General features: G+C 33.9%; 1 protein-coding gene and 1 pseudogene across 7 annotated transcripts in view; one reads left to right on the forward strand and one right to left on the reverse strand.

Annotated features, from left to right (window-relative positions):
- The window catches only part of ZCCHC7 (zinc finger CCHC-type containing 7), a 307,034-nt gene that overhangs the window by 135,980 nt on the left and 155,915 nt on the right, over positions 1-15,139 (reverse strand). The gene's annotated exons all lie outside the window — the stretch shown is intronic.
- LOC143674012 (S-methyl-5'-thioadenosine phosphorylase pseudogene) lies at positions 1,614-7,735 on the forward strand (annotated as a pseudogene).

Genomic DNA, 15,139 nt, shown 5'->3' on the forward strand with positions numbered 1-15,139 from the left:
TCATATGAAACTTAACCCCACAAAGGATAGGCTAAGCCTACTTAAAATTAGGGCTAAGAGTCACCCCCAAGAGAACCTCTTTTGTTGTTCAGATGTGGCCTCTCTCTCACAGCCAACATGACAAGCAAACTCACTGCCCTTCCCCTCTCTACATGGGACATGACTCCCAGGAGTGCGGACCTTCCTGACAATGTGGGACAGAAATCCTGGAATGAGCTGAGACTCAGCAACAAGGGATTGAGAAAACTTTCTTGACCAAAAGGGGGGAGAGCGAAATGAGACAAAATAAAGTGTCAATGGCTGAGAGATTCCAAACAGAGTCAAGAGGTTATCCTGGAGGGTATTCTTATGCATTAAATACATATCACCTTTTTAGTTAAGGTATAATGGAGAGGCTAGAGGGAACAACCTGAAAATGTAGAGCTGTGTTCCAGTAGCCATGTTTCTTGAAGATGATTGTATAATGATATAGCTTTCACAATGTGACTGTGTGATTATGAAAACCTTGTGTCTGATGCTTCTTTTTTCTACCTTTTCGACAGATGAGTAAAACATATGGATTAAAAAGAAATAATAAGGGGAACAAATGTTAAAATAAATTTAGTAGAATAAAATGCTGGTGATCAATGAAAGGGAGGGGTAAGGGATCTGGTATCAATGAATTTTTTTCTGTTTTCTTTTTATTTCTTTTTCTGAATTGATACAAATGTTCTAGGAAATGATCATGATGATGGATATACAACTAACTATGTGATGATTCTGTGAATTACTGATTATATATGTAGAATGGAATGATCATACGGTAAGAATGTGTGTGTTTGTTATGTTTAAAAAATCAAAAATTAATTTTAAAAAAAAGAATAGTCTCTTCAACAATGCTGGGAAAATTTATTATCAAAATGCAAAAGAGAGGGTACAAGGGTAGTTCAGTGGTAGAATTCTTGCCTGCCACGTGGGAGACCCAGGTTCAATTTCTGGTCCATGAACTTCCGAAAAAACAAACAAACAAACAAAATTCAACAAACAGTGCTGCAATAACGGGATACACACATGGAAAAATAATGAAATGTGATCCCACCATATAGCATACAAAAAAAAGTCAAAAGAATGAAGTTGGAACCTTTTTATAACTTATTTAAAAAGTTAACTCAAATGGATCAAGAACCTAAATATAAGAGCAAAGATTGCAAAACTCTTCCAAGTTAATATAGGGGCAAATATTTCTAATCTTGGATTTGGCAACAGATTCTTAGACACAACATCAAAAGCATGAGCAGAAAGAAATAATTAAAAAATATGAGTTCAGCAAAATTAAAAGCTTCTGTGCATCCAAGGATATTACCAAGAAAGTGAAAAGATACCCTATAGAATGGGCAAAATAGTTGCAAACAATATATCTGATGAGGACTTAATATCCAGCATATATAAAGAACTCTTATAACCCAACAAAGGAAAAGGGCAAATAATCTAATTTAAAAAGGGGCAAAGAACTTGAACAGACATTTTTCTAAAATACAAATGGTCAATTCCACATGAAAAGATGCTCAATATCATTAGCTATTAGGGAAATGCAAATCAAAATCACAGAGAGATGCCACTTCACACCCACTAAGATGGCTATTATCTTAACAACTGAAAAGAACAAGTAAGTGGTGGAGAGGCTGTGGAGAAACTCAAACCCTCATGCATTGTTGTTGGGAATATAAAGTGGTGCAGTCACTGTGGAAATACGGCAGTTTTTCAAAAAATTTATTATAGAATTACCGTTATTAGCTGATAGTTCTACTCCTAGGTAGATATTTAAATAAATCAAAAAGAGGGACTCAAACAGATATTGTATAGCAATGTTTATGGAAGCATAAGTCAAAATAGCCGAAAGGTGCAAACAACCCAAGTGTCCAACAACAGATGAATGGATAAATGAAATGTGGTGCATACACATAATGAAATATTATTTGGCCATAAGAAAGAATGAAGTTCTGAGACATGCCATAGCATGGAAAAACACTGAAAACATTATGCTGAATGACTTAAGCAAGGCACATGAGGACAAATACTGTATTATTTCATTACATGAAATATTTAGAAATAGCAAATTTGTAGAGATAAAAATTAGACTAGAGGTTACCAGGGGATGGTGACTGGGGAGCAGAGAAAGTTGTTTGGTAGGTATAGAGTGTTTTTAAATTTTAAAAAGTTTTAAATAACATCAATTTAAAAAATCAATGTCTTTAAAAATAAAGAAAAATAGACAAAAGATTAAAGATTAAAAGAGACTCATTAAACAATTAAATGGAATGTCTGATTCTGGATTGGAGGTGGGGGAGGTGAGGACCTATGAAAGACATATATGATTGGAACAGCTACATGATTGGACTCTACATTAAATAACAGTATTGTGGTTATGTAAGTCACTGTCCTTGTACTTAGGCCATACATTTCCAAATATTTAGGGGTAAAGGAGCATTGTTTGCAAGTTATTCTAAACCGGTTCAAAACAGTACAGCTGAGTACAGATATGATTAACAGAATTTTACACAAAACATATTTCTATCCCATAAAGAACTTTCAAATTAAGAGGGGAAAGGCAGAAACACATATAAAGAAACATACAAACTAAAAGAAATATGTATAGCAGCATAAACTATGAAGACATTGCCCTGCTATCATCAGAAATTTGACTACAGAAACAAAAAGAACTCCAAGGATTTTATTCTAGGAAAGCAAAATGGGGAAAAACAGTAGAAAGAGGCTAAGTATAAATTACCTAATGAGACCATTCACTCATTTATTAACAATCACTTGCTGACCAAAGACCATAGTATTGATCCTTCAGGCTTGTTCAGGACTTCTGCCTAAGTACTGGGATAGGTGAAATAACTCAAAATATTTTACCATACAGCTATTTAAACTCAGGTTTTGCTCAGTTTTAAATAATGAATACTTGATCATTCTTATACTAGGAATCTCTAAATGGGGAGAGGACAAAGAGAAAGAGAGCTACTTCTTCATCCACACAAATTATGTATTTTGTTAAGTATAAAGAAGTTTCGGTCTCCAGATTCTTATATGTCAATGGTCATAGCAGCATTATTCCCAATAGCCAAAAGGAGGAAACAATCCAAGAGTCTATCAAATGAATGGATAAACAAAACATGGTCTATACATACAACAGAATCTTTTTTTTGTCAACTGATTTCTTTTTTTTACTTTTCAATTAAAAAAATATTTTTATTGAGAAATATTCACACACTTACAATCCATCCATAGCATACAATCAATGGCTCACAATATCATCACATAATTGTATACTTATCATCATGATCATTTTTAGAACATTTGCATTACTCCAGAAAAAAAAAAACAAAAAAAGAAAAACTCATACAACCCATACCCCTCCCTCTCATTAACCATTAGTACCCCTCCCTCTCATTGACCATTAGTATTTCAATCTATCCACATAGAATGAAGTTTCGATATATGCTACAAAATGGATGAACCCTGAAAACATGATGGTGAGTGAAATAAGCCAAATAACTAAAGCACAAAATACTGTAGGATTCCACTATCTAGAATAATAATTCGTTATAAGCAAATTTACACAAATAAAAAGCAGATCAGAGGTGGTTGGGGGGGGGACAAGGGGGAGTTATTTTTTTTTATCAGTCCAGGAGTTTCTTGAGGGATGAAGAAAAAGTTTGGGTAATAGATGGTGGTGATGGTAGCAAAACACTGTGAATGTAATTAATGTCAATGAATTATACACTTAAAAGGCTTAAAATGGGAAATTTCATGTCTTATATTTACCACAATAAAAAAGATTTTTCAAAAAGTTTGATCTTCATCAATCAACCTAATGTTGAATTACAAAATTTTAAAATACTTTTAGTAAGGTTGTTTGATAAAAGATAAATATACAAAATTAAATAGCTTACCTATATATCAGAAAAAAAAAAACATTTAAAACACAAAGGAAACTAGGGCTGGGCATCGTGGCTCAGCAGGCAGAGTTTTTTGCCTGCCATGCCAGAGACCCGGGTTCAATTCCCGGGGCCTGCCCACGCAAAAAAAAAAAAAAAAACCACAAAGGAAACTAGATCACCAGAAAAACAGCTGTAAAATAAAAAATTTTCTAGAAATCCATTTAATGAGTGCCAATTCATATTAAGAAAGCCATAAAGTTTACTGAAGAACATGAAGGAATATCTAAATAATTCATTTTACCCCCTAAATGAAGGTACTGATCATTTAAAGACACCAATTTACCCTAAATAATCTATTCAACTAGTGTAATTCCTATTAAAACTCCAACAAGATTTTTACGAATAATATAAAAGATAAATCTAGAAAAATCCGAATATGAGTAACAAAGAACTGTCCCACCAGAGATTAAAACCTACCATATGCAGAAATCACAACTGTGAAATTAAAACAAAACTAAACAGACAATGTGTTAGTTAGATTCAGTTGTCAACTTGGCCAGGTGAGCATACCTAGTTTTGTTGCTGCGGACATAAGCCAATGGTACGTGAAATTCATCTGTTGCTAATTACATCTGCAGTCAGCTAGGAGCCGTGTCTGCTGCAATGAGTGATGTTTGACTTAATTGGCTGGTGCTTAAATGAGAGAACACAAGGTAGCACACCCTAAGCAGCTCAGCATTCCTCATCTCAGCACTTGCAGCTCAGCCCAGGCCTTTGGAGATGCAGAAAGAAGTCACTCCGGGGAAAGTTGTTGGAACCCAGGGGCCTGGAGAGAAGACCAGCAGAGACCATCTTGTGTCTTCCACGTAAGAAAGAACCTCAGTGGAAAGTTAGTTGCCTATCCTCTGAAGAACCAACAAAATAAATCCCCTTTTATTAAAAGCCAATCCGTCTCTGGTGTGTTGCATTCCAGCAGCTAGCAAACTAGCACAGACAAATTAATGTGAAAAATAGTCAAGACTAAGGCCTAAGTAGCTATAAAAGGTTGGTGAATTCACTCATTCATTTCATAAATACTTAGGGAACACTATTCAAGGTTCTGAGATATAGCAACAGGGAAAAAGAAAAAAGAAAAAAATCCCTATTCTTATGGTACCTGCATTCCAGAGGCAAGGAAAAAATACAACAAAGTATTACTGTATTAAAAGTTAAATATATAATACTATGTTAGATTGTGAGAACTGCTATGAAGAAAAAATAAAGCATGGAAAGGAGGGTGGAAGTTCTTTGCACCTCTTCCTGAGGTGTCCTTTTTCTAATATATACAAGATCTTTGTTCAAATAACATTTTATCAGTGAGGCCTTTTCTGCCCTGAGGCAGTAATATGCTTGTCTTGTGAACTAAACAGCATGCAGACCTGAATGTCTAGGACAATGTGAGGGAGTAGAAGGATGGTTGAAAATGAGAGTAGTGGTAAATGTGATAAAATGACAGGATAAAGATGGTGTTTCCTATCAACAGAAAAAAAAATGACATGCTCAATAGAGTTGAGAAAACTGCAAAAGAAGAAAGGAGAGAGAGAATAATAACGGACGTAGGGAAGAATTAGTTACAGATGAAAAAGATGAAACCATGAAAACACCAGAAAAGGGTAAAAGACAATTTTGAAAATTTGAAGTTAAGAAAGGCTTTCTTTGCTTAACAAAATCCTCAGAAACCACAGAGGAACTACTGACAGATATGATAATACAGTTTTTATATAGTTAAAAGTCAAAAGGCAAATTAGGAGAAAACATCTGCAATACAAATAGAGGAAAATTGGAAAAGATATGAATAGCCAATTTATATAAAAACTAATACAAAGAACTTATGTAAAAGAAATGCAAATTAAAATAGTTTTCAACTACTAGACTGGCAAAGATAAAAGAGGAGGGAAAATAAGTACTCTCGTAATGGTACAACCTCTTCAGAGGCTTAAATCTATCAAAATTTTAATGCACAGACCCTTTGACCTAGGAATCCCACTTCCAGAAATTATTCTTAGAGATAAGATGTTTATTTACTGCTCATAGACATAACAGAAAGAATTTCATCATAGCTCTGTTTTGTAAAAACAAAAGCCTGGAAATTAACAATGTAAATTTAAAAAGGGAATTGATTAAATAAATTGATATATTCATACAATGTAATACAATGAAGCCAGTAAAAAGAATAAGGCAGATACACACACAGATAATAATCTGTAAAATACTCTGTTAACTTAGAAAAGCAATGCATAGACTAGTATGCATAGGTCTCATCTGTGTAAAAACAACTATGGGAGGAAGACACACACATGTAGATGTACATGCACATAAACACACAGAAGAGTTCTGAAAAGAAATAAAAGAAACCATTAACAACAACAATAAAAATAGTTAAGTACGTAAATATTAAAAAGTATTGGTAAACAATACATATACAAAAGGAGGTGTGTATGTGACATATTAAGTGGATAAATTATAGGAGAATATCTGTTACACAATCTCATTTTAGTTTCCCTAACCAAAAACAAAAAGAGAAGATGTACACACATATATACATAAGCAACCAATTAAGTCAGGGATCAGCAAATTTCTGTAAAAAACCAGGGTAAATACTTAAGGTTTTATGTGCTACTGCGGTGTGAAAGCAACCACAGACAAAACATTAATGAGTGTGGCTATATTCTAATACAACTTTATGGACATTGAAATCTAAAATTCTTTTACCTGGCACACTAGAATACTATTCTTCTTCTGATTTAAAAAACAAAAACAAAAACAAAAAACACTTGGGGCCCAATCACCAGGCTCTACACAGCTCACTCCTGCACTGCACACTTGAACCTGCTTCCGCTTTCTGGCTCGCTTCCACCACCACCCCACTTCCCCCACCCCCACGCTTCACTGACTACTGCCTCCTCCCAGGCACAGCGCCTCAGGCCCCACCACCACATCCATGAAGACTGGAATAATTGGTGTAACAGGCCTGAATGACCCAGAAATTTTAGAAGGAAGAAAAATATTTGGATACTCCACTTGGCAAGTTATCCAGTTCTGATTTCAGGGAAGGAAACATGTTGATTGTATCTTTCTTGCAAGTCATGGGAGGCAGCACACCATCATGCCTTCCGAAGTTAACTACAAGGTAAACATCTGGGCCGTGAAAGAGGGCTGTACTCATGTCATAGTGACCACAGTTTGTGGTTCTTTGAGGGATGAGAGTCAGCCCAGAGATATTGTCGTTATCAATCAATTCATAGACAGGACTACTGTAAGACCTAAGACCTAGTAAGATGGACGTCATTCCTGTGTCAGGGGAGTGTATCATATTTCAATGGCTGAGCCATTCTGTCCCCAAACAAGAAATGTTCTAAGAGACTGCCAAGAAGCTAGAACTCTGGTGTCATTCAAGGGGGACAATGGTCACAATTGGGGGACTTTATTTTAGCTCTTGAGCAGAAAGCTTCATGTTCCTTACCTGAGGGGCAGAAGTTATCAATATGACCACAGTTCCAGAGGAGGTTCTTTGCAAAGGAAGCGGGAATTTGTAATTCAAGTATTGCCATGGCAAGAGATTATGATCGCTAGGTGAAGCATGAGGAAGCAGTTTCAGTGGACATGGTCTTAAAGACCCTGAAGAAAATGCAAATAAAGCCAAAAGTTTACTCCTCGCTGCCATACCTTAGATAGGGCCCAGTATTCTGTTTTATTATCAAGACATTAAAATACCATGGCTGCCCGGGAGAAAAGAAGACTGTAATTCTAGCCATTGCAAGAATTTCTGCTAAACTTGAAAGAATATGGAAAATCCATGTAGCTTTCTTGCCCTTTCCTGTTGAAGAAGAACATATGATAAGAAAGATGAACTGCACATTTTAGCAATTCCTTCTACAGGATTTGGGCTGCTTCAAAAAACAGAAAGAAAAAAAAAAAGACCAACACACAGGTGGGAAAAGCTTACAATTTAGAAAACTGACAGTTAGATCATCCCCATCCCTCCTGTACACACACAAACTTGCAACAATAAAATGGGGAGGAATAACAGTTTCTCATATTGCCAAGGAATAATAAGAAATGGGCCTCTTTGGCTATGTATTAGTATGACTATAAATTAGTGCAGACCTTCTGTAGGGAAGTTTGGTAAAACGTTATCAAGAGACTTCCAAAAAAATACATATATGTGTGTGTATACATATATATATACATACACACACACACCCTCTGAACTGGTTACTCCTAAGAATTTATCTTAAAAAAGCTATGGGATCAAAGGTGATGGTGGAGTTATACAGAGAAGATAGGATTTAACAAACAAATACAATTGCTGAATCATTCAACTGATACCTCTTTTAGTCTCCAGTATCTTAGAGCAGCTAGAAGTGAAAACCTAAATTGTGGAATTGTAACCCATGTCAAACTCCGAAATATGTTCTACAACTAACTGTGGTGCTGTGCTTTGAAATTTATTGCTTTTTGTATATATGCTATTTTTTACAAAATGAAAAAAAAGATCGATTGTGATGATAAAAAAATATTTATGCCTTCTAGCCCCCTATATTCCGGAGCAGGAAAGAAAATCTGAGAGGTTTGCCCATGACAAACTCTGGGATCTGTTGGAGAGTGCTTTGAAAACTATTACTTTTTTCTTTCTTTGCTTTGTATATGTGCTATATTATTCAATAAAAAAGTAAAAAAAAAAAAAAGCTATCAGAGATGCATACAGAGAAATATATGCAAAGAAGGATGTTTAATATACTGTTAGTTAAAACAGCATAAATTTTAAAAAATCTGAACATCCAACAATTGAAGTGAATTATGATCTAACTAAAATAGATTTGGAGCAACCAGCTGAAGATCATATTTTCATACATTTAATGTCTTAAAGAAATGGTTGCTTTGTAATATGAAGTGGAAAAGAGAAATGTAGGTATTTAACAGTACCAAGTTTACTTTAAAATTTTATATAACCATTCAAAAGGATTAGAAAGAAATATATATATAATCTTTCATTATTTAATTTGGGGGTGGCATACTGGACAATTTTTATTTTTTTAAATATTTTTCTGTATCTTTGCATTTTTCTACAGTGACTATAATTAAATAATAAGTTGTTTGTTTTAAAAATAAAAATGTACTTAAAGCCAGTTCTTGAAAAAACAGTTGCTGGTAATGAAACAAGATTTGAGACAGGAGTATTAAGTGAGCTACATTTTTATGTCATTAAAAAAGAAACATTAATGACATTACAATCAGAGATTGTGTTTACCATTAGCTTCCTCAGAAAATCTGGGTGTTTAATACTGAGTTAGTCTAAAAGTTAAACTACTTAATTGACTGCATACACACATTATAGTATGTCAGGTGTTTATAAAATTAATATTTGACTCTTTGTTTCTACTCATTTTGAGTTGAATTATTTTACATGAATTGGAGATTTTTTTCAATAAAATAAAATGGAAGCTTGCTTTTATTATATGTTTATTGTTAATTTTATAGGAAAGCTTTTTGCTATTGTTGCTCTTGAAAGTTTTATATTGTTCCTTTAAATGTATGTGTCAAAATTCACTTATCAAGTAACCATGTAAAGGACACTCAGGTTATTTTCTCTATTACATTCATTACAGTATGATGAACATTTGAGCAGCTGTCATTCTATGGACATATGTTTTCATTTCTCTTGGATAAATACCCAGGAGTAGAACTGCTGAATCATATGGTAAGGTATGTATTTAATGTGACAAGATCTTCCAAACTGTTTCCCAAAATAGCTACAATTTCTCATTGAGATCAGCAATATATTTGGCTTCTCATTCGTCACATCCTCCATATATGTGGAACTGTCAGTCTTTTCAATTATAGCCTATTTTAGTGGAGAGCAGTAGTATTTCATTGTGGTTTTAAGCTTCATTTTCCTAATGATGAATGATTGTGATATCTTTTCATAAGCTTATTGCCGTTTGCTTACCTTTACTGTTATAATGTGCATAATTTGCTCACTTTTAAATTGGATTCTTTGTCTTCTTATTGAGGTGTTAAGAGTTCATTTGTCCTGATCTTCAGGTGCATTTTTAGTTTATTAAAGTAAGTTCTGGAAAATAAAACTTTAAATATAATGATGTCCAATTTTTCCATTTTTCTGTTTATATTTTGTGCTTTTTTGTGCCTTATTTTTAAAATGCCTGATTAACTGAAGGTCACTCAGATCGTTTTCTGTTTTCTTTTAGACCTTTCACTGATTTTTTGGTTCTTACATTTAAATTTACAATACATTACAATTTGTTATAATAAATAAGGTTTGTTGTTCATTTTTAGTATCGGATAATCAATTGTTTCAGCATCAATTCTGTTAAAAAGCCTACTGTTTCCCATTGTAAGTCTGGCACCCTTGTAAAGTCTATTTTGAGATTCTCTATTCTGTCCTGTCCATCTATTTGTTTATCTTTCTAACAATATCATACTGCTTTGATCATTGTAGGTTTATATTAAGCTTTGAAATCACATTATTGTAATTCCTCCAAATTCATTCTTCTTTTACAAAATTATTTTGGCTATTTTAGATTCTTTGCAGTTCCACATAATTTTATAATGAACTTATGAATTTCTACCAAAAAAAAAAAAAAAAAAGCCTGCTGGGATTTTGACTAGCATTGTACTGAATCTATAATTAAATTTGGGAAGCGCTGACCCCTTAAAAAACTGTTTTTTCTATCCATGAACATAGTATGTCTCCCCATTTATTCAAATGTCCTTTAATTTTTTCTGTAGTGTTTTATAGTCATCATTGTAAAGATTTTAGCCATTTTTGTTACATTTACCATTATGTATTTTATATTTGTTGATGCTATTATAAATAGTATTTTTTAAAATTCAAGTTCCAATGGTTTGTTGATAGTATACAGAAACACAACTGATTTTTGTATATTGACTTTATTTCCTCCAGCTTTGTTAAACTTATAAAAGTTTGAGCAGCTTTTTTATAGATTCCTGATGATTTTCTAAGTAGATTATCACTCAACTTCAATTAAAGATAATTTCATACGTTCTGTACCACTCTGTATACCTTTTCATTTTGCTGCCTTAATGCACTAGTGACACAACTTCCAGTGCACTGTTGACTAGAACTACTAAGAAGGTACAACCTTTTCTTGTTCCCAGTGTAGAGTAAAAGCATTCACTATTTAGCTGTAGATTTTTCTGAAGAGGCCCTTTATCAGAACATTCCCCTTCTGTTTCTAGTTTACCAAGTTTTAGGTTGCTTGCTTGTTTATTTGATGTCATGAATGGGTACTGAATTTTGTCAAATGCTTTTTCTGTAACTATTGAGAGGATCATATGTTTTTTCTTTTTTAGTCTTTTAATATGCTGAATAGCACTGTTTAATTATCACACATTAAAGCAACCTTACATACCTGGGATAAATCTCACCTGGTCAGGACATATTAAGCTTTTTATATATTGCAAGGTTCATTTCCTTGAGGATTTTATGTCTGTGTTCATCAAGAACATTGGTCTGTAGCTTTCTTTCTCCTACAGTATCTTGATAGGTTCTTATGATAATACACATCTAACAAAATAAGTGCCAACACATTTTTTATATTCTGGAAGAGTATGTACAGATTTGATATTAATCCTTTATTTAAAGATTATAGTGGTATCATCTACCTCTAAGGCTATCTGGATCTGGAGGATTTCCCGTGGAGAGGCTTTTGCTTCCAATTCAATTTTTATCATGGGACTACTCATGTATCTCCTTCTTAAATGATTTTTGACAGTTTGTACCTTTGAAGGAAATAGTCCATTTCGTCTAAGTTGGCAAATTTATTGATTTCAGTTGTTTACACTATTCCTCTAGACTTGTAACATCATTAAGATATGTATAATATTCCTTTATTCACTACTAATAATTATAATTTTCATTTCTCTCATTTTTTTCCTGATCATCCCAGCCAGATGTTTTTGTTTTACTGTCATTTTTTGTAAAGAATGAGCTTTTGGCCTCACTAAATCTCCTTTCCTAGCCTTTTCTTCCATGTTGTTTGGTGTGTCTTTTGTTTGTCCTAACTGTTATCTCTTGTTCAAGGTGGCTGCAGCTAATAACGTTTGCTTTTACATTTTTTTCTTTTTACTCGTTAACTGAATTTTGCTTTTTCTTATTCCTTCACTGAGTTTGCTATGGATTTAAGTTACTCTTCTTTTTCTTATTTCTTAAGGTGAAAGCTTACATCGTGGATTTGTGACCTTTCTTCCTGCCTAAAATAAGTATTTAATGGAATAAATTTCTAAGATTACAAAGGCTGACATTAGCATAAATGACAGAGTAGGCCACTACCAAAGCCCATAACTCTACAAAAGCAAAAAGTAAACCACCAAAAACTATCAGAATGAAAGTTTTCAGGGTCTGAAACCTAATCAAAAGTTGACAACAACCAGATGAGTGCTTCATAAAGAAAACAAAACAAAACAAAAAACAGCTATATTTTGGAAAGACGCCTGTGACATTTTAACTTACCTGGGTACTATTCTCTACTCTCCTGAGCTCAACAGTGGCCTTGAAGACACCAGCTCACATTTCTGACAAGTACAGAGGGAACAATATGAAACTTATTCTCAAAGAAATGTCATTGCTCTGACCTGTCTGGTGGCTACCTGAAGGACTGGCTAAAGGGTTTGTCTTTATTTTCCCTAACTCAGAATTTTTGCAAGGCCGAGGCAGCTACCCATGGGTATTTATCAAAAATATTTAAAAGCAAATGCTGGGTGGTGCAACGGTGGCTCAGTGGCAGAATTGCCACCTGCCATGCCAGAGACTCGGGTTCAATTCCTGGGGTCTGCCCATGGAAAAAAAAAAGCAAATGCTATTAGTTGCAGCCATCTTGAACAAGCAATAATTTAGGACAAACAAAAGACACACCAAACAACACGGAAGAAAAGGCTGGGGAATGAGATGGGGAACAAGGGCTTTGAAAAGCTCCTGCATATTCTGAAGAATCCAGTGGGTCATGTGTATGCCCAGTGCTGGGCATAGCACTGAGAAATGCTGAGAAGACCCTATGCTCTCACTTATGGCTGACCTTCAGGTTTCACAAAAGCAGGAAGTGAAAGCTCAGGAAGAGCTGCAAACTGCCTAGTTGAATGTTGAGAGGTGCCCCAACACGCATGAAGAGTACATCTGCAAAGACTAGAGGAGGTTTTTGTTTCTTTTTTGTTGCCATCCAAGTGTTTAAGGAAATCTCTATCACAAAACATTCATTTTAAAATGGAAAATGCATGGCACTCAAAGAAACAAGAATACATGGAAAAATTTAACAGAACTAGAAAGTTCAACAATAATAGCTGGATACTTCAACACTGCAGCTTCAATCACGACTAGAACAATAAGGATTTAGAGAAATTGAACAACATTATGAACTAACTAGACCCATAAAGCATACACAGAACATTCTACCCAACAAGAGTATAATGTATACTCTTCTCAAGTACATATGGAACAATCTCCAGGGAAGACCATATTTTGGCCATAAGACAAGACTGAATAAAATTTAAAAGACTGAAATCACACAAAATATCTCCTATGAACACAATGGAATGAAACTAGAAATCAATAGCAGAAGGAAATCTGAATAATTCACAAATATGTGGAAACTAAGGAGCAAACTCTTAAACAGCCAATGGGTCAAAGAAGAAATTACAAAATATTTTAAGGTGAAAAAGAAAACACAATACCAAAACTTAGGGGATGCAATGAAAGCAATGATCAGAGGGAAATTTATAACTGCAAATGACTACATTAAAAAAGAGAGGTCTCAAATAAATAATATAACTTTAGACCTAAGGGAACTAGAAAAAGAAGAGCAAAAAAACCTCAAAACTAGTAAAAAAGAAGGAAATAAATATTAGAGGGGAGATAAAAGAAACAGAGAACAGAAAATAAATAGAGAAAATCAAAGGAACCAAAAGTCGGTTCTTAGAAAAGAGCAACAAAATTGACAAATCTTTAGCTAGACAGACCATGAAAAATGATGACTCAAACTGCTAAAATAGGAATGAAAGTGGGGACATGACTGCTGACCATACAGATATGAAAAAGATTATAGGAGAAAATTATGAACTTTTCTCATGCCAACAAATTGGATAACCTAGATGAAATGGAAAATCCCTAGAAATATACAAACTGTCAAAAAGAAATGGAAAATATGACAAGATATATAAGTAAGGAGACTGAATCACTAATAAGAAGCCTGTCAACAAAGAAAAGCCCAGGTCTAGATGGCTTCACTGGCAAACCCTACCAAGCATTTAACAAATTAACCTCAGTCCTTCTCAAACTATTCTAAAAATTTTAAGAGAAAGGAACACTTCCTAACTTAACCTATGAGGCCAGCATCATTTTGACACTAATGACAGGAAAGACACCATGAAAAAAGAAAATGACATACCAATATCCCTATGAATATAGATGTAAAAACAGTAAGAAAATTCTGGCAAACCAAATTCAACAGCATATTAAAAGAATCTGATGGTGCTAAACACCATGACCAAATGGGATCTCTCCCAGGAATGCAAGGGTGGTTCAAAATATGAAAATCAACTGATGTAATACACATTAATAGAAGGAAGGGGGTAAAACATATGATCATCTCAACTAATGAAGACAAAGCATTTAACAAACTCCACCGCCCTTTTATGATAAAACTACTCAACTAGGAAAACAAGGGAATTTTTTCAATCTAATTAAAAGCATCTATTTAACATCATATTTAATAAAGAGTGAAAGCTTTAACACTAAGATCAAGAACAAGGATGCCTGCTTTTGTCACTTAAATATTGTATTTGAAGTCCTAGCCAGAGCAAAAGAAAACAAATAAAAATAGTCTAAACTGGAAAGGAAGAATTAAAACTATCTCAATTCATACGTTACATATCTTGCACATAAAAATTCCCAAGGAACACACACACAAAATTATTACACCTGACAAATTCAGGAAGTTACAGGAGACCAGATCAATATACAAAAATCAGTCTTATTTCTATACACTAGCAATGAACAATTAGCATAAGAAATTAAGAAAACAATTCCATTCACAATAGTATCAGTAGAATAAAATTTTTAGGAAAAAATTTAACCGAGGGGACACAAGACTTGTACAATGAAAATTATAAAACACTGTTGAAAGAAATTAAAGACCTAAATA

The sequence above is a fragment of the Tamandua tetradactyla genome, chromosome 2 (genome assembly GCF_023851605.1).
Source record: "Tamandua tetradactyla isolate mTamTet1 chromosome 2, mTamTet1.pri, whole genome shotgun sequence".
NCBI classification, from domain to species: Eukaryota; Metazoa; Chordata; class Mammalia; order Pilosa; family Myrmecophagidae; genus Tamandua; species Tamandua tetradactyla.